Below are 20,150 nucleotides of genomic sequence, written 5' to 3'. Positions count from 1 at the left end.
GCGGCTGTTCGGCTGCAGGGGGCGGGGCGGCTGGCAGGGGCTGGCGAAGGGCCAACGCGACTTCTGGGCCTCGCCTCGCGGGGGCGATGGGCTGTAGCCGGTGGCTCTAGCGAGGCCACCTCTTAGAAGCCTTCCCGCCTCAGTCCCCTGCTCCGGAACCCGCCCAGCTCGGGTTCTAGGCCCCCGGCTGTAGCCACGCCGGCCCCTTCCTGGGACAGGGTTTTACTCATTTTTTCATTTAGTAGACACTGGGTTGTTGGACACCTGCCAGCAGGGCTGGCACTGGAGAGGCAGGGAGGGGCGATCCAGGCGTCGTGCCTACCCTCAGAATGCACAGACTGATGGGAGGGCAGGCGGAGGGGTGCTGCTCACCTGGGTGGGCTAAGTAAAGGCAGTGGGACCTACCCAGACACGGGTGGGGAAAAGCCGATGGTGGAGACTTCAAGCAAGAAAAAGAGTAGGGAGGAGTGTTTCAGGTAAGAAAGAAAGTAGGCTCGGTTGAGAAACCCACTGAAAGGTCAGTGTGCCCTGCCCAGGGAAGTGGGTAGAGAAGGATGGAACCTAAGAAAACATCAACACTGTAGGTGTGAACAAAGGAAAAGGAACCTCCAAAGAGCAGTCAGAATGTTCGGTTGAAGGACTGCTGAGAAGACAGCAGGAGAGGAAAGAATTCCAGTAAGGTGGTGGTCACCACTGTCATGATGTGGCCATCAAGTGCCTAGTGGTGACCATAAAAAATCAAAATTCAGGAATATGGTGTCAATATCGACAGTGGCTTGAATCTGTGTAGTGAAGGAGTCCACCACCATATGCTCCATATTCAAACAAGGAAAAGAGATACGTTAAATTGTTCCTGAATGCCGTAATGTTTTTGAAAGTATTTGTAAATTTCAGGATTCCTCTACTAATACCTCTACTAATTCTTTTTTTTTTTTTTTTAAGATTTCTTTATTTTAGGGACACCTGAGTGGGTGGCTCAGTCCGTTAAGCATCTGCCTTCAGCTCAGGTCATGATCCCAGGGTTCTGGGATCGAGTCCCACCCACATCAGGCTCCTCTACCTGCTGCTCCCATGCTTGTGCTTTCTCTCTCTCTCTAACAAATAAATAAAATCTTTAAAAAATAATAAAATAAAGGTTTCTTTATTTGAGAGAGAGAGAGAGTACGTGTGCAGGAGCGGGGACAGAGGAGAGGAAGAGAATCTCAAGCAGATTCCCTGCTAAGCCTGGAGCCCAGCACTGGGCTCAATCCCATGACCCTGAGACCATGACCTGAGCTTGAAATCAAGAGTCAAACGCTTAACGACTGAACCACCCAGGCACCCCTCTACTAATTCTTGAATGTGGAAAATAATTTGTTTTATCTTGCATCTACGGTGCTTGCCTCACACAAAGGCCTCAATCGGTGTTTGTTTAAAGAATAAATTAACCCATGAGCCTTTTTTTTTTTAAGATTTATGTATTTGAGAGAGGGAGAGAGAGAACGTGAATGGAGGGGGTGGAGGGGGTTAGAGGGAGAATGAGAGAATCCTCAAGCAGACCCACGCGCCACCCACTGAGCGTGGAGCCTGACCCAGGGCTTGATCCCAGGACCCTGAGATCATGACCTCAGCCAAAATCAAGAGTTGGAAGCTTAACCAACTGAACCACCCAGGCGCCCTGAGCCTTTGGTTTTTTTTTTTTTTAAGATTTTATTTATTTATTTGACAGAGAGAGACACAGCGAGAGCGGGAACACAAGCAGGGGGAGTGGGAGAGGGAGAAGCAGGCTTCCCGCGGGAGCAGGGAGCCCGATGCGGGGCTTGATCCCAGGACCCTGGGATCATGACCTGAGCCGAAGGCAGACGCATAATGACTGAGCCACCCAGGCGCCCCTGAGCCTTTGGTTTTTAATGTTCACACAGGTCAGAATCCTCCGCGAAACTGTGATGTAGGCAAAATTGTCTATTCAAACTGTAGATGAGATGGAAGAAGCCCAGCAGGGGCAGGATGCAGAAGATGGCAAAGGTACAGTGATCCAATGGGTGGGAGAGGGCCCAATGGGGCCAGGGATGGGAAGACCCAGAAAAGGAAAAGAACAGAGGATTAATAACATAAAAACTGGGGTTTCAGAGCCAGAAATGGAAGATGAAGCCAAGAAAATTATTAATGCGGCCTACTTTCTATTAATTTTATTAATATAAAAATATAAAAATATTAGAAGCAGGAATAGATGAGCAAGGACAAGAGCAAAGGAAAGACAATCATTGTACATAAGTTCAATAGGAAAATCCCATTTGGGGACGGCTGACAAAGTTTGGTGTCAGCCAGTGTGAAGGCCTCAGGGCTGGGTGACGTGTTCCCGTATCATCTAAGTAGAGTGAGCTCTGGGCTTCCTCATGTGGGCCAAAGGAAAACCACAACTGTAGAGTCACACTGTAGAGTGACTTGGGGTGAGAGGCTTGCCCCACAAGCATACCTCCAGTCCAGAACCAGTACATTCCCATTATATCCAGTTATTACAACAAGCTCATCCAGAAGAGGCATAGTCTTCTCTAAGACACTGTAAATCTATCGACAATGGATGTAACCAGCCATCTGTGGGAGTAAACCAAGAAATTTGAAATGTGTGGCTGAAAAGTTTAAAACACCCAAAATATCAGCCAAGGGAGCCTAGGTATAACATAAGCAAGGCAGGACCAGAAAATGGTTACAATTTGATAAAAGGAAGCTAAATCAATTGTTCTGTGAACAGAAGGGACAAAGTCAACTTGTGATATAGACAAAAAGAAGCCCCAAATCCTTAAAGTACAATAGATAAAGTCTACCCTGCATGTTCCTGGCAGCCTTGAATAGAGCATCAATTCTAATGAACCGTGTTCTGTTGAAGGGCCAAGGTGATTCATTAGGCTCAACTTGGCTGGGGTTCCAGGAGATTTCAGTGCTATCTCAAGAGATGGAAACTTATCATTGCTGTGAAGAGCATCATATTTTTAGAGAACTACAGGGAGTTGTGGGTAACTCTGTACTTCCAGGATGGTGTGGGCATGAAAGGTTCCAGATGATGTGCTTTGTCTGACTTTGGTCTCTTTGGATAATGGATAGCCAATTAATGATGCAAAATGCTTTGAGGAATGCCCAGAATATAAACAGAGGACCAGGGTTACCATGCCCTGTTGGTATAAACAGTGAGCCATCTGCTACCTCCAGAAGAATTCCATTTTGGCATTGGGAGGGAGTGTGTCTATTATGAAATTCAAGCCTTCCTGGGAATTTAAGGATTAGAGACAGCTATAGTGCCCCAGAGTTTTCCAGGTCCAGCCTGACCCTGATTCCTAACCACCACCACCCCTAACTCGGTGTTCTCCTATACTAACATCACCCGGTCACAGAGGCAGAAACCCAGACACATAGGAGACATCCGTGACTCCTGCACTCCCCACCCCTCCACCACACCCTCACCCTTACAGCCCGGTCCAAGAACAAGTCCTGTAGATCGTCTCATCCCTCCCCACCCAATCCCACTACTACTAATTACGCTGAAAGGAGCAAATAACCAAGCAAATCAGGATCAGTAGGAAGTGTTAGAACATCAGAATTGAAGCTGGGTGATAAAGATGGTGTGTGTGAGAGAGAGAAAACAAACAGCATAGTAACCTAACGCCACAAGAACTTCAAGGAAATGCAATGGAACAAATCCATTCAACAACAACATGTTTGATTGCCTTTCACATGTGGATTTCATCTTGAAGGAAGTAAAAGATAACAAAAGGACTATTAAATGTGTTGAAGAAAAACTAAGGTAGAATTGAACATATTCCAAGAACCAAAGTGAAGGAGTGTTTGCTGGCCTAGGGGTATGACTTTGGAAGGACCCAGTCAGCTGTGGGATGGAGTCAGGTGCCATGAGCCTCATCCTTACTTGTGCAGGCTGATAGTGCTGCTGACTGAGTGTTATGGGTGAGCAAAAAATATGTCTCATCATCGCCATATCAATTGATCTTGGCCTTCTCAATTCCAGCAATCAGCCCCACCCAGACCACTATTTCCCACTTGGAATTCTTGTCTGATTAGAGTCTGTTTTTGTTCTTGTCTCACTTTAAACTTAGTTTTTTTTAAACTTAGTTTCTCTTTTCCCTCTATCTTTAGGAGTATTATTTTTCTCTTAGCTGTTTAAATATAAATCCTTCTAGATCCTCCACAACTTTTGCCTCATAGATCTTAGCCCTTATCTTAATTTCTCTTTTACCTTCTATCTCCTATTTAAAATCTTGTCTTTTTGAATACTTCTAACTGCTCATTTTATCAAGATCTATCAACATGTTATTCTTAATTTTTTAGATTTTTTTTATTTTCTAGTTCTTTGCTCTTTTGTTTCTTTTATTTTCTATTTAACATATGCTACTTCAAGTATGAATTTTAGAAACTTGTCATTTACAATGTTATTCTTTCTAAGTTTTTATTCCCACATCTTTGGCTTTAAATTTACCTTAATTTTTATTTATTTATTATTATTTTTTTAAAGATTTTATTTATTTGAGAGCGAGAGTGAGAGAGAGAGAGAGAGAGCACATGAGAGGGGGGAGGGTCAGAGGGAGAAGCAGACTCCCCGCCGAGCAGGGAGCCCAATGTGGGACTCGATCCCGGGACTCCAGGATCATGACCTGAGCCGAAGGCAGTCGCTTAACCAATTGAGCCACCCAGGCGCCCCTTTAATTTTTATTTTTTAACTTTATCTCTCATCCTCCCGTTTTGGTCTTCTCTTCCTCTGATCTTCCATCTTTTTTCTAATTTTGAGCTCTCTCTTTTAATCACAGATATATCTCAGCAGCTGTAAATGGCATCTAATAATTACTACATTTTAAAAAAGAAAGAATGGTCCTCGCTTAGGCAGAACATATACTAAAATTAGAACAATACAGAGAAGATTAGCATGGCCCCTGCACAAGGATGACACGCAAATTCGTGAAGGGTTCCATATTTTTCTAAGACTGATGAATCACAGACCTGTACCCCTGAAACAAATAATACATTATATGTTAATAAGAAAGAAAGAAAGAAAGAAAGAGAAAAGAAAAGAGAAGGAAGGAAGGAAAGAAAGGAAGGAAGAATTACAGGGTACGTGGGTGGCTCTGTTGAGTAAGCCTCTGACTCTTGATTTTGGCTCAGGTCCTGATCTCAGGGTCCTCAGATCCAGCCCCGCATCAGGCTGGGCAGTCAGTGGAGAGTCTGCTTCTCTCCTCCCTCTCCCCCTGCCCTCCCCCTGTGCTCGCTTTCTCTCTCAAATAAGTAAATAAATAAGTCTTAAAAAAAAAAAAAAAAAACATAAAAGAGAAAGAATGACATTTAAACTCATTAAACCCAGAATGTTGATGCCTTTGTTTTGTTGGAGAACTCACTGCAGAGGAAGGTCTTTATAGGACAAGGGTTTACATTTCTCCTGTACCTTGCCCCCTGCCAGATATCAGCCTCACATGAAGCTGGCAATTCCAATACAACAGCAATGCATCATAGCACTTAAGGGGAAATCAAACTGCTGGGTTCAAATCCAACTCCTTCAGTTACTCACTGTGTGTCCTTAGGCAAATTACTCAACCTCTCCATTGAGGTTTCCTTACCTATAGCATGTGAATAATGATGGTACCACCTCATAAGGTTGATGTGAAATTTAAATGAGTCAATACATGTAAAGCACTTAAAACAGTGCCTGGCACAGAGCAAATACATGTTTGTTATTATTGTCATCTGATAAGAAGTTATCCTAAACAGTAGTCAGTCTTAGGAGTGTAAAACAGCTAAGTCTCTTGTAGATGATGGTCCTGACAGAGACAGCTTTCTTCCTTCTGTAACACACGCTGCAGGCTACCAAACTTCTCTTTTGGCATGCTGAGAACCCCCAATTTTTTTTTTTCCAGATAGCAACTCTCCTCCAAGGAATCATGTGCTGGAGGGGAGGGAGGGGTTTGCTCTGCATCTGTGTGTGTGTGTGAGGTGGGTGGGGGACAATTTCAATGAAAGGTGAGTCTTTTTCTCCCGGTCCAGGGCCCAATTCTGAACAAGGCACTTCGTTTTCGAAGTCTAGAGAGAAAACAGCTGATTGGCCAAGGCCAGCCTGAACTGGGCGAGGGGTCCATGGGAGCCAGTCAGCTGACCCAGGGAAACAGACTCACTCAGTACAATTATGGCCATTCAGGCCTATACCTTCCTTAGGATCTCTGTGTATGTGTGTGCACTCATGGACCCTCAGGAAAGGGGGGCAAATTTCAATGAAAGTATATAGACAGGGAGAAATAATATTATGCAGTGGACAGCTCATCTGCACAGATAGACATACCCTAGTCTGAAAAGCAAGAGTATAAAGTATAATTTTTATAAAATGTGATCATCATATTTCAAAATATTTAACTGGAGATAAAACTTCTCAGAATGCCAAAATGAAACCAAGAGGATTTGACTAAAGAAGACTTAGAGAAGGTGAGTGAATGACCAAAAAAAAAAAAAAAAAAAAAAAAAATCTGAATCTATTCATAAGAAAGAAAAACAGTTTTGTTTTGTTTTTTTAAGAAAAGTAGTTTTTAATTAGAACAAATATAAAGAAATGAGCACAGTCTGTTTTTTGTTGGGTAAGGGAAAACATAGTAGAACACTAGGAAATTGGGTTGTTCAGAAAATTGTGAGAACATCTCATCTCACTTAAATGAATGAAAAAACATGGCCTCCAATAGAAATCCTAAATTAGGGCGCCTGGGTGGCTCAGTCGGTTAAGCGACTGCCTTCGGCTCAGGTCATGATCCGGCCGGAAGTCTGCTTCTCCCTCTGACCCTCCTCCCTCTCGTGCTGTCTGTCTCTCATTTCCTCTCTCGCAAATAAATAAATAAAATCTTTAAAAAAAAAAAAAAGAGTAAGAAATCCTAAATTAAGCTAAAGAGAAAACAAAGAATTTTATTAACTGAGAAAAATACAGAATAACACAATTACAACAATTATAAGATTACATGTAAATGGACTAAATTCTCCTATTTAAAAAACAGCATCATAGACTGGATTAAAAAGACAAAATCCACACCTATGAATCTTTTTTAAAAAAATACATTTAAAGAAAGGGGAGATAGAATAATTTAAGAGCCTGGCTCAGGTAAATCATGCTTGCATGAAAGCAAGTATAGCGGGTCCCAGCTTGACTGATTAAGTTATGTTCATCCCAGGATTCTGGCATACCTGGGCATGCCCAGAACACCCGTGGCAGGATCCACTGGAGGTCTGTTTTCATGAGAAGACAGCATCCTAGGAAAGAATCCCTTCTTCAGGCAAGGCCAAAGAGAAGCCCAAGGATAACAGGTCAGTATGATGCAGTGTAAGCTGCAGGGGAGGGTGTGCATACAATAAAGCTGTCTGGCCTAAGGCAGCCCTGCTCTGTAGCTTTTCAACAGAACGGGGCCCCAGCAGGGGAAGGGTGCTGTTGGAGCATGTTGGCGTTAACTCTCCACAATGCTCCATTCATTGGCCCCAAACACAGGCTCTGCCCCAGCCCCACTGAGAGATAATGGGCAAGTCCCTGCACCTCGGGGGCCTCCATTACTTCCACAGAAGGAGGCAATTGGAGGAACTGATCCAAAGAGGAAAAATTGGGAAATAGGGAGCTTTCTCAAGTGCACATTAAGCCTTCACAAACAATTAATTGCAATTTTCAAGATAAAGATATTCACAATAGGTAGACAAAGATTTTACACATGCTTTCTCGGACTTCCATAAAATAAAGTTGAAGAGAAAGCCAATATTCTACCTATATGCACACGACCATGCAAGAATGGAAGAAAGACTCTGTGATGGAATAATTGAGTTAAAAAGGCAACACCAAATATGGGGACATTACTTTAAAGACAAAGAAAAAAAGATACCATTTACACAGTTAAAGCTGTCAGTGAACTTTTGTATTTCTCCTGCCTATGCTAATAAGAAGGAAAAAGAAAAAAATAATTAACTCTATACTTAAATTTTTTAAAGATTTAGGTAACAAATTTAAAAGGGAAAATCAAAAAATTTGAAACAAATAAATTAGAAAATAAGAGGGTATCTGCTTAATATGCAAAACTGAGAAGAAATTAACTAATAAAATATTTGCAGACTGTTAGGATAGCCAACTAAATACCCAAGAGAATATAAGAGAAACAAAATGCAAAAACTATAAACACAAAAAAAGTTTCAATTATTAGGAAATATTATTCAAAGTTAAACTCTAATAAGTTTTAAATATTAAAGGGAGTTAACAATTTTGAATACAACTTACACAAGAAGAAAAGAGAACTCAGGTAAAAGGAAAAGATTAGCTAAAGGAAAAGTTTATTGTAGAATGGAAAATTTATTGTAGAATGAATCAGTGAATTCTTTTAAAAAAGGCACCTAGAGTTGATAATGTTGTCATTAACACTTTCAATATCAAATAAAAACCAAATTCATTTCGTGAGGCAAATATGGTTATTTCCCTCCTACTTGTAAAGATAAAAATCATAATACTGAAAAAAGTTTCAAAAAAATTCATACATAATTTTACTACTTGTGCACAATTATTTTTATTTTGTTCTATTTTTCAGGACTAGTGCTAGATACTCCCGCATAGTTGCAGAATGTGTAACTATCTTATATCCCTTCTTTTATAAATTGTAACTTAGTATGGTCCATGTTTATTGTAGAGTTTTCTTTTATCTTATGCTATTACATAAATTATAAATGTTAATTGGAAATAACTTAGCTAATACATTTGATTATGAAGAAGCAACTAAAAATGTATGCCTGATTCCACCACCCAAAAATAGACAGATAGACATATAGATAGACATTGGGTTTGGCTTGGAATATACTTTTCTGAAATTTTTCAGATGAGATATACAGTTGACCCTTGAACAATGCAGGGGTTGGGGCACTAATCCCCCAGACAGTTGAAAATCTGCATATAACTTTTTTTTTTTAATTTATTTATTTATTTGACAGAGAGAGACACAGTGAGAGAGGGGAACACAAGCAGGGGGAGTGGGAGAGGGAGAAGCAGGCTTCCCACCGAGGAGGGAGCCCGATGCAGGGCTGATCCCAGGACCCTGGAATCATGACCTGAGCCGAAGGCAGACGCTCAACGACTGAGCCACCCAGGTGCCCCTGCATATAACTTTTGACTCCCCCAAATGTTCCTGCTAATAGCCTACTGTTAACTGGAAGCCTTACCAATAACACAAACACTCAATTAACACATATTTTATATGTTGTATGCATTATATACTGTATTCTTACAATAAAGTAAGCTAGAGGAAAAAAGTTACTAAGAAAATGATGAAATACATTTACAATACATACAGTGCTACATTTATAGAAAAAAAGCTGCATATAAGTGGACCCACACAGTTCAAACCCATGTGGTTCAAATGTCAACTATGTAATTCAAATAACATCTAATTCACCATTTTAAAGTGTACAGTTCAGTGATTTATAGTATATTCACAATGTTTTCCAATTATTACCACAATCAATTTAGAACATTTCATCACACCAAAAAGAAAGCCCATACCCATTAGCTGTCATTTCCCTCCCATCCTCCCAGACCTAGGCAACTACCAATTTTCTGTCTCTATGGATTTCCCTATCCTGGACATTTCATATAAGAGGAATGTGGCTTGGTCCTTGTGACTGGCTTCTCTCACTTAGCATGTTTTCAAGGTTCGTCCATATTGTAGCATGAATCAGTACTTCATTCCTTTTTATGGATAACTAATACTCCACTGTATGTATATCCACATTCTGTTTATCTCTTCATCAGTTGATAAACATTTGGGGTGTTTACACTTTTTGGCCATTATGAATAATGCTGCTATGAACATTCAAGTATAAGTTTTTGCATAAATATATGTTTTCAATTCTTTCGGGTATACACATAGACATGGAATTGCTGGGTCATATGGGCCAGGATATGTGGTAACTACACCATTTTAAATTCCCACCAGCAATGGACGAGGGTTCAGATTTCTGCACAACCTTGATGTCATTTGTTATTTCCCATTTTTTTTATTACAGCCATTTTAGTAGAGTGATATCTAGTAAAGTGGTATCTCCTTGAAATTTTAATTTGCATTTCCCTAATAACTAGTGATGGTGAGCATCTTTTCATGTACTTATTGACCTTTTTTGTATCTTTTTGGAGAAATGTCTGTTCAAGTCTGTCACCCTTTTTTTTAATCGGCTTGTCTTTTTATTGTTGAATTATAAGAATTCTTTATGTTTTCTGGATGCGAGGCCCTTATCAAGTATGTGATTTGCAAGTATTTTCTCCCATGTTGTGGGTTGTATTTTTACTATCTTAATAATATCCTCCAGTGCAATAAAAAGGTTTTAATTTTGATGAAGTCCAAATTATCTATTTTTCTTTGGTTGCTTGTGCTGTAGGTGTCATATCTATGAAACTTCTGCCTAATCCAAGGTCACAAAGATTTATGCCTATGTTTTTTCCTGTTTTAGCTCTTACATTTAAATCTTTTATATATTTTGGGATAATTTTTGTATATGGTATGAGGTCCCGGTCTCACTTCACTCTTTTGCCTGTGGTTATCCTGTTGTCCCAGCACCATTTGTTAAAAAGACTATTTTCCCACTGAATAATCTTGGCACCTTGTCGAAACCAGTTGACCGCAGGCATATGGATTTATTCTGGGCTCTCAGTTTTATCCTATTGATCTATAAGTCTAACTTCATGCCAGTGCCATACTGTCATGATTACTGTAGCTTTTTAGTAAGTTTTGAAATTGAAAAGTCTGAAAAGTTTTGAAATCGAAATGGAATATACTTTGCCATTGTTTTGTAACTTTTTCACTTCAAAAACTTGAAATTATGTATCAGCATGTGGACAAATACAATTCTATATAGTTATTAATTTAAATAAACATTATGAATTTTCCATTAGTTATTTGACCAAAATTACATCATACTGTTAGATACATAATTTCCAATCTTTTATCATAAACAGTGTTAAATAAACATCCATGCAACTAAATCTCTGCACATGCATGAAATTGTTTGCTTTGAAAAAATTATTTTTATTTATTAATTTAAAAGACTGTATAATATTCCATTAAGTTTGTGCACAATAATTGTATTCAGTGTTTAAGCATTATAAAGAATGGTTTGATACCATTTTTGTATATTTGGTTAAGCTCCTTTTGGATAATTTCCTTAGACAAGATATACTAACTTGAGATTCCTCAATCAAACAGTATAAACATTTTTATGACAATTGATATATATCCAATACATACTCCAAATATATGTAATTTTCAAGTTAATGCTGCCCTAAAGCAATTTCACTATAACTTTGTCAGAATTGGGTATTATACTTAAAAAAAAACTATTTTAGTGATTGAAAATAGTGCTTTATGTTTGAACTTCATCTGTATGATTCCTGGTGATGTTTTGACTTCTTTTATATGCTATAAATGTATTTTCTTCTGAATATATTGTTTTTTCATGACTTTAACCAATCCTCTATCAAAGCCTTCAATCCAATTAATTTGTAGAGTCTTATTAAAGTGTAATAATCACTGTTTTCTATAATTCTTGCTATAAACAATTTCCTGCCCATTTTGCCTCATTTTTTTTTAGGGTACAAGGATGGAACAGCAACCAGGGCATCATGCTGGGCTTAGAATATTTATTTATTTAGAATATTTATTTTGAAAAAAAAAGGAAAACTGAAGCTAAGCTGATTTTTGATCCTTCAAAAGTGGCCTCTTATTCTGGTGGGAGATAGTAGAACTTGTTATTTGACGTATTTATTCTGAAAAGTAATATACTCATTTAGTGCAAAGAGTAGCCAGTGAAAAAGTGCCCCCCATCCCTGTCCAGCAGCACCCAGTCCCCCTCTTGTTACCAGCTTCCTCTATCCCGACACCCATCATTCACGCAATCAACATTTTCATGGTCCCTGCTCCTTGTGACGGCAGTCAAAGACAATGGCTCAGAGAGGCTTGAACCCATCTCTCCCACAGACAGTCCGTGGCCTTGGGCTCGCCACTGGGTCAATCGGTTTCCTTATCTCGTGCCAAATGTCGCCTCTCCGCAAGAGCTCTGCTCAGTCATCCCTCTCAGGTCAGCTTTGTGGTTCTCCTCGCTTCCAATCGGGCCATTTCTCTTTGCTGCCAACCTTGAATCCCCCACCATCTCCTCCCACAGCCAGGAGGCCCATACACAGGCCCAAAATTGCAGTCAGCCAGGAGGTAGAAGCCTGGGGCTTCCCACTGCCTCAGATGGTCCCCAAGAATTCTTTTTTTTTTTTTAAGATTTTATTTATTTATTTGTCAGAGAGAGAGATGGAGAGAGCATAAGCAGGGGGAGTGGCAGACAGAGGGAGAAGCAGGCTCCCCACTAAGCAAGGAGCCAGATGCGGGGCCTGATCCCAGGACCCTGGGATCATGACCTGAGCCAAAGGCAGACACCTAACGACTGAGCTACCCAGGTGCCCCATCCCCGAGAATTCTTAACCAAATCCTCACACTTCATGTTCACCAGAATTATCTTGTCAGATGCAGTAAAAACAGTTACATTTTGCTTCCATGTTATGGATGGCAAGTGTTTCACCATGGGGAAGAAGGTTAAGATAAACAATGAACTCATTCACCTTACTCAGGGGTCAATATTTTTGTTCCTCTTGAAGAATAGTCCCTGAACTCTGAAAATATTGGCCAACATCTCTATCAGCAATGCCATCTGTCTGCAGAGGAGAGCAAGTTTTTAGTCAGGTAATACCTATATCCAAACACATATTTCTTTTTCTCTTTTGTTTTTAAATTGTTTTATTTTCATTCCAGTATAGTTAACATACAGTGTTATATTCGCTTCAAATGTACAATATAGTGATTCAACAGTTCTATACATGGCTCAGTGCTCATTAAGATAAGTGTACTCTTAATCCCCTTCACCTATTTCATCCGTCCCCCCACCCCCACCTTCCCTCTGGTAACCATCAGTTTGTGCTCTATCGTTAAGAGTCTGGTTTTTTTGTTTGTTTGTTTGTTTGTCTCTTTTCTTCTTTGTTCATTTGTTTCTTAAATTCCACATATGAGCGAGATGATATGGTATGTGTCTTTCTCTGAATTATTTCACTTAGCATTATACTCTCTTGCTCCACCCATGTCATTGCAAATGGCAAGATTTCAGTCTTTCTTATGGCTAAATAATATCCCATTGTGTACATATATACATACCACAGCTTCTTTATCCATTCATCTATGGGTGAACACTTGGGCTGCTTCCATAGTTTGGCTATTGTAAATAATGCTGTTATAAACATAGGGGTGCATGTATCCCTTTGAATTAGTGTTTTCATATTCTTTACTAGTGTGATTACTAGATCACAGGGTAGTTCTACTTTTAATTTTTTGAGGGCCCTCCATACTGTTTTCCACAAGGTCTGCATCAGTGTGCATTCCCATCAACAGTGCACAAGGGTTCCTTTTTCTCCGTGTCCTTGCTAACGCTTGTTTGTTGTTGTTGTTGTTGTTGTTGTTTTTTAAAGATTTTATTTATTTATTTGACAGAGAGAGACACAGCGAGAGAGGGAACACAAGCAGGGGGAGTGGGAGAGGGAGAAGCAGGCTCCCCGCAGGGAGCCTGATGTGGGACTTGATCCCAGGACTCTGGGATCATGACCTGAGCCGAAGGCAGTCGCTCAACCGACTGAGCCACCCAGGCGCCCTAACGCTTATTTTTTATGCTGTTGATTTTAGCCATTCTGACAGATGTGAGGTGATATCTCACTGTAGTTTTGATTTGCATTTCCCTGGTGATGAGTGATGTTGAGCATCTCTTCACTGTCTGTTTAAAAAAAAAAAAAGGAATCCAATATCATTCATGAGATTGTTTAGCTCTCACCATAATTGTTATTGTTTAAAGACCTCTTTCTTCACACCCACTAGAATGGCTGTAATCAAAAAGACAGATAAGGGACGCCTGGGTGGCTCAGGCGGTTGGGCAGCTGCCTTTGGCTCAGATCCCAGGGTCCTGGGATCGAGCCCCCCGTTGGGCTCCCTGCTCGGCGGGGAGTCTGCTTCTCCCTCTGCCTGCCGCTCCCCCTGCTTGTGTTCCCCCTCTCTCTCTGTCTCTGTCAAATAAATAAATAAAATCTTAAAAAAAAAAAAAACAGACAAAACAAGTGTTGATAATGATGTGGAACAGTCAGAACCTTCACACACTGTTGGTGGGAATGTACTCTGCAACCAGTTTGAAAAACGGTTTGACAGCTCCTCAAAAAGTTAAACATGGGGTTACCATATGACCCAGTAATTCCACTCCTAGGTATATACTCAAGAGAATGAAAACATATGTTGACCCCAAAATCTGTGCGATATATTCATAGCAGAATTATACATAATAGCCAAAAATGGAAGCAGTGCAAGTGTCCATCAACTGATGAATGGATAAACAAAATGTGGTGGATGCATACCGTGGAATATTATGTAACCATAAAAAAACAAAGTACTGATATATGCCACAATATGACTGAATCTTTCTTTTTAAAGATTTTATTTATTTATTTGAGAGAGAGAGTATGTGAGAGCACAAGCTGGGGAGAGAGGCAAGGAGATTCCCCGTGGAGCAGGGAGCCTGATGCGGGGCTCGATCCCAGGACCCTGGATCATGACCTGAGCCAAAGGCAGATGCTTAACTGACTGAGCCACCCAGGCGCCCCAATATCACTGAATCTTTAAAATGTTATTTTAAGAAAGCAGACATATAAGGCCACATATTGTCTGATTCCATTTATATGAAATGCCCAGAATAGGCAAATCTATAGACACAGAAAATAGATTGGTGGTTGCCTAGGTTTGTGGGGCATGGAGGGATTGAGGATTGATGGTTTGGGGGTGGGGGGTGGTTCAGGGTGATGGAATGTTTTAAAATGGATTATGGTGAGTGTAGCACAACTCTGAATATACTAAAAGCCATTGAATTCTACATTTTAAATGGGTGATTTGGTTAATGTACACATTATATCTCAAAAAGCTGTTTTAAAACTCTGTTTCCTACAGGTGAAAATTGCCTGTGTGTATTTAAGCTTACTTATTTTTTTAAAAGATTTTATTTATTTATTTGACACAGAGAGAGAGAACACAAGCAGGCGGAGCAGCAGACAGAGGAAAAGAGAGAAGCAGACTCCCCACCGAGCACGGAGCCTGACTTGAGGCTCGACGCGGGGTTCAATCCCAGGACCCCAGGATCATGACCTGAGCCAAAGGCAGACGCTCAACCGACTGAGCCACCCAGGTGCCCCTAAGCTTATTTGTTACAACACTCAGTCCATTGTATTTACTGATCCTTTGATCAGATCCTTAGAATGAATAATCACGACATTAAATTTATTTTCATGCTCACATTTCTCTAAAGAAAAAGAGAATGCACACATGCACACACACAGATGAGCAAGCGGAGAGAGCAATAGAGGGGGAGGGAGAGGGAAAGAATCTCAAGCAGACTCCACACTGAGAGCAGAACTTGACGTGGGGCTCGGGCTTGATCCCACAACCCTGAGATCATGACCCCAGGCCAAACCAAGAGTCCTACGCTTAACCAGCTGAGCCATCCAGGCGCCTCTCTTGCTCACCTTTAATACGGGATTTGAAAGAAAGTATTAAATCAAGTTCAGCAGACTCAGAGGAGTTGGTTCTTTGTTGAATAAATATTGCCCCCTTTCAAGTGAATTTATCCTTTCCAGGAATGTAAACTCTTCTAGACATTGACTGATAATAAAAATGTGGATGGAAGCTCTCTTTTCCATAGGGACAATATCATAAGGAAAGCTCTCGTGATTAGCTAACCTCACAGTTCTCAGAGACATAAGGTGAATTTTCAAGAGGCTATCACTTCCCCAGGTTTTGTTTCATTTCAGTGGAGGTAAGCTTGTGGATTTCAAGAATCCATTCCTAGCTCTTTCCCTGAGACACATTTATTTATTTTTCACAATATCAAAACCAGTGTAATGGGAGAGTCCATAAGCTTCACCTGCTTGTTGGACAAGTAAGATCACATTTACATTTATGTCCAAGTTACCCCAACTCTGGGACCTCCCTGCCTTGTCAGCAGGAAGGCTGGTCAGTTTGGGGGTGTAGCCTACCCTAATATATGAAGTTTTCCTGCCGTGCTTGGATATGTCCCCAAATTTGTCCCCAGTATGTTCTCTCCGGCTGCCTGCTAGGGAAGCAGAAATGCAGACAGTCCTTCAGGGACACAGGCCTCCATCATTGCAGGAGTCCACCCCACCCACACCCTACCTGGGGGCCTCCCGCTGGCTGCTGTTGCTGCCTCCAGCCCCGTGGCTCCGATGTCCGAGGTGGCCCCGGCTCACTGGCTCTGCTCGCCAGGGTGCAGGTGTAGGTCAGCCACAGCGAAACTCTAGGAGAGCCTCAGAACCACAGTTCCGATGGTGCTCGTGCCTGGTCCACCACCTCTACCACCCCGGGGAGACCGGCCCCACCTCTGGGTCCCTTAGTTGAGTGGGGAAGGCAGAGGCTGTTGCCCATGTTACCGGTGTCCAGGGAAAGTATCGGCACCCCAAGGCAGCGCAGCTTTTCCAACCCACACACAGCCGAGCCCCCAGGCCCGCCCATGGTGCCAGTGGGCTGGCGTGATCACGACATAGGTGTGAGCTCCTGCCCGGGAGGGCTCGATTTCCCAGACTAGAGTTAAGAAATACCAGGGTGGGGCGCCTCAGTGTGGAGTGGCTCAGTCAGCTAAACATCCAGCTCTTGATTTCGGCTCAGGTCATGATCTCAGGGTTGTGAGGTCGAGCCCCACATCAGGCTCCGTGCTGAGGGTGGGGCCTGCTTAAGAGTCTCTCTCTTCCTCTCCCCTCCCCCACTCTCCCTCTCTAAAAAAAAAAAAAAAGAAACACCAGTGAGACCACGCACTGGGGGGTTCCTTTCAGGACTCCCATAAGGCCCCATGCTGGTTATTCTCCATTTACCTGCTCACCCCCCAAATCCATTCTGCTTATTCTCTGCCCTGCTTGGCCACGTTCTGCCAGTGGCTGCTTTCAGCAGTTAAAAGTACTATTGAAAGGCCCATCTTTCATGCTCCCAGCTCTCAATCTCCCTTTAGTCCCCTTATCTCGTGGGTAGTTGTAGAGAGCAAAATGGAGTCACTTGTGTCAGCGGCGGCTGGTGTTGGGCGGTGATGCAAGCAGACATGGGGGTTGCAGCTAAGACCAGATGTCGCAGAAACTAGCCCAGGCTGATGGCACCCAGGACTGATACCCGGCAGAACCAGAGAAGGTCTGCCAAGGCCCAAGACCGATTAAACTCCTTTAAAATGGGAGGATTTTCGCAGCAAACTGTCAGACTTTCTAGATGCTGACCCTTTCACGTCTGACCCCATCAGGTTCTGCCTGATTGATCTCTGAACAGAACAGAGATCCTCCACTGCTTGAACATAATAAACAGCACGTGCCAAGAGCTGACCCAGATGGGACAGGGGCCCCATCTCAACTGCACGCTCACCTGACTTAGCATTTGGTTTGTTCACTTCCTACCCCTTGTTATATCTTGGCAGTTGTGCGACTCTGGGCTGTGCTTTGCAGTGTGTGACGTGTGAGAAGCCACATTAAACACACAGTGAAATGTCATTGAGCCCAGAATCCTGAACCTGCTTTACTGTCATGTTTACCTTGCTTTATGATTGAACAAAGCTGACATGGGGGAAAGACACAACCATATGTGTGCCATCATAGTGTCCCCACGGAAGTAGTCTTCTCTAAATTCTCCCAGTTAAACCTTCTGAGTTGCCACGAACCTGACTCCCACTGCCCCCCAGGACTCTTGAGGAATCCTCGGCAGAGAGGTGGCTCCCCAAAGTCATGAAATTGACCATCCTGTCAATAAGGCAGCTGAAGACTGAGCCACGTTTAATCTGACTTCGAAAAATAGAAAAATGTAGGCTTTCCTGCCCCTTAGCATCGCAGAGCAAATCCACACCCTGTTACCCAAGTTCGGACCTCTGTGAGCCACTGGACTCTCTCACTTGGCCACCCAGAGCTCGCCTGTATTCTTCAACACTTTGTGAAGAGATGTGAGGTGCATAAGACTGTTTGTTGCCCTCTCCGTGACCCTGGGCTCCAGGGGCAGAATCAGTGAGGGTCTGAGGCCCATGTGCTCAGGGAGAAGCCCAGTTCCTGACACAGATCTGGGGTTGATGCCTTAACCCTACAAGTTCCTTGATCCGAGCTGTTTCATTTAGAAAGGGAGTCACTGACCAGAGATAAGATCAGGTAGGATAAAGCCATTGGATTCTGCCCTCCCTTCTCATTAAGTTGTATCTTAATAACTTGATATCATTTTCTGGATAGGCTGGTTACTCATGTCTCCCAACAGCAACCCACAGAATGCTTTAATGATTGTGGTGATTGGTAACACCTGCTTTAAATTTTTTCATGTTAAAAAAATAAAGCTGGCTCTCTACCTCACACCTTAGTAAATTCCAGCTATAAAAATGTACACATATACCAACACATACAAAACTCCATAAAAGTACTGGGGAAGAAAATAGGCGATGTTTATTTCATCTTGGGAAGTGAAGGGGCAGGCCTTTCTAAAAATGACACCAAAGCAAAAAACCATTAAAAAATATGATGGGTTATGGGGCACCTTGGTGGCTCAGTTGATCTCAGCTCAGGTCTTGATCTCAGGGCTGTGAGTTCAAGCCCCACATTGGGCTCTACACTGGACATGGAGCCTGCTTAAAAGACAATAAAATTTAAAGATGATGGGTTTGACTATATAAAAATTTGAAATTTCTATATGCTACTATCCACGTGGATTAAAAGTCAAAGCAGAAACTGAGAAGCAACATTTTGACACATGAGAAGCAAAGGGATAACGTTCCCAGTGCATGAATAACTCTCACGAACTAATTAGGAGTAAAAGAATACTCCAGTGGCAAATATGGAACGGATATGATGACGTGGTATTTGACTGACATTTGCAAGTGGCCAATGACCTCATGAGAGGACGCTCAACCTCACTGGTAACCAAGGGAAGATTAAAAAAGAAGAAGAAAAGAAAAGTAGGAGGAAAAAGAAAACCACACACATAGCATCATCACCACAGAACCCATGGGGTGTCTTTCCTCACCTCCTAAAAGAACAAAGGTGAAAAAGACTGTAACACCCAGTGGGGGTGAGGGTTCTCATGCTACTTCTCACATACTGGTGGGAAGAGTGTAAATACTACAAACTTTTTGGAGAGAAGTCTGTCAATAAGTATCAGAAGCCTTAACAGATGGATACCTTTTGACTTAGCAATGCTCCTGTTACCCCTGATCTGGCCTTGAAAGGAGGGATACCGTCTCTCTTGGCTACTCCATCCAGAACATGGGACCAGTTCCTCCTCTTAATTCCCCCAGCAGAGCAAAGCCCAGGCTCTCTGAAGAGATCATGTAATAATTCACTTTTTCTAATGATTCAGGAAATGGACAAGAAAAAAGATTTCAAGGCTTTTCCGGTCGACCTTATCTTAATATGAAAAATCTTGACACATTAACTTGGTAATGAAGTGCAGGTTATATAGTACTCAGGAAAAAAAAAAAAAAACTGTTTTCATATTTTTAAAGGTAGAATAAAATAAAAACTTTCATATTTTTAAAGAAGTATTACAATGCTTGGGGCCTGCTTAGGGGAATGGGCCCCAGGGAAGTCGATCCTCCACCAGCCTCTGAGCTGGAGGGTACCAATTGCTTTCTGTGGAAAAGTCGACTCCCCACAGGTACTTCCCTGGGTTTAACTGGCTTTAGCAACAGAACCCAGAGACAATGCCCAAGAGCAGCTCTAGGCTGGCCACCTTACGTACAACAGGAAAGACATCTCTTTCCTGTCAGTTCCAGGTAGGAAAAAAAAGAATCCCTGGGCTTGGCTTGGGTCACATGCCGATCCTTGAATCAATTGTAGGGCCAGGGGGATGCAACCTGTTCCAGACAATTATTGCTCTTCAATTCCCAGAACCACTTTCTCTTCTCCCTTTGGTAACAGTTATTAAATTTCCTTTGGAGACCCATTCTGTCCTTGTTCCCCGCGGTTCTCTGAGGCTGCCAATCTCTATACCCCACCTCTAGGTCCCAGACAGGAGCACTTGAACTAACACTGGCCAACCCATGAA

General features: G+C 42.0%; 1 long non-coding RNA gene and 1 other non-coding gene across 2 annotated transcripts; both read left to right on the top strand.

The window, feature by feature from the left end:
• The first annotated feature begins 165 nt into the window (after positions 1 to 165).
• LOC123838731 (uncharacterized) lies at positions 166 to 19,608 on the top strand. Its single transcript, XR_006789494.3, has 5 exons — positions 166 to 476; positions 1,902 to 2,004; positions 7,182 to 7,314; positions 12,665 to 12,749; positions 15,109 to 19,608. It is a non-coding gene; the product is annotated as an uncharacterized LOC123838731 (long non-coding RNA).
• LOC123839981 (U6 spliceosomal RNA) lies at positions 4,855 to 4,961 on the top strand. Its single transcript, XR_006789817.1, has one exon. It is a non-coding gene; the product is annotated as a U6 spliceosomal RNA (small nuclear RNA).
• Positions 19,609 to 20,150: the final 542 nt, after the last annotated feature.

This window comes from Mirounga angustirostris, unplaced genomic scaffold, assembly GCF_029215605.1.
Source record: "Mirounga angustirostris isolate CCGP_5_RB_7025 unplaced genomic scaffold, mMirAng1.0.hap1 SCAF_3, whole genome shotgun sequence".
NCBI lineage: Eukaryota > Metazoa > Chordata > Mammalia > Carnivora > Phocidae > Mirounga > Mirounga angustirostris.
The sequence above is the reverse complement of the archived record's forward strand: the minus strand, read 5'-3'. Positions and strand labels throughout refer to the sequence as shown.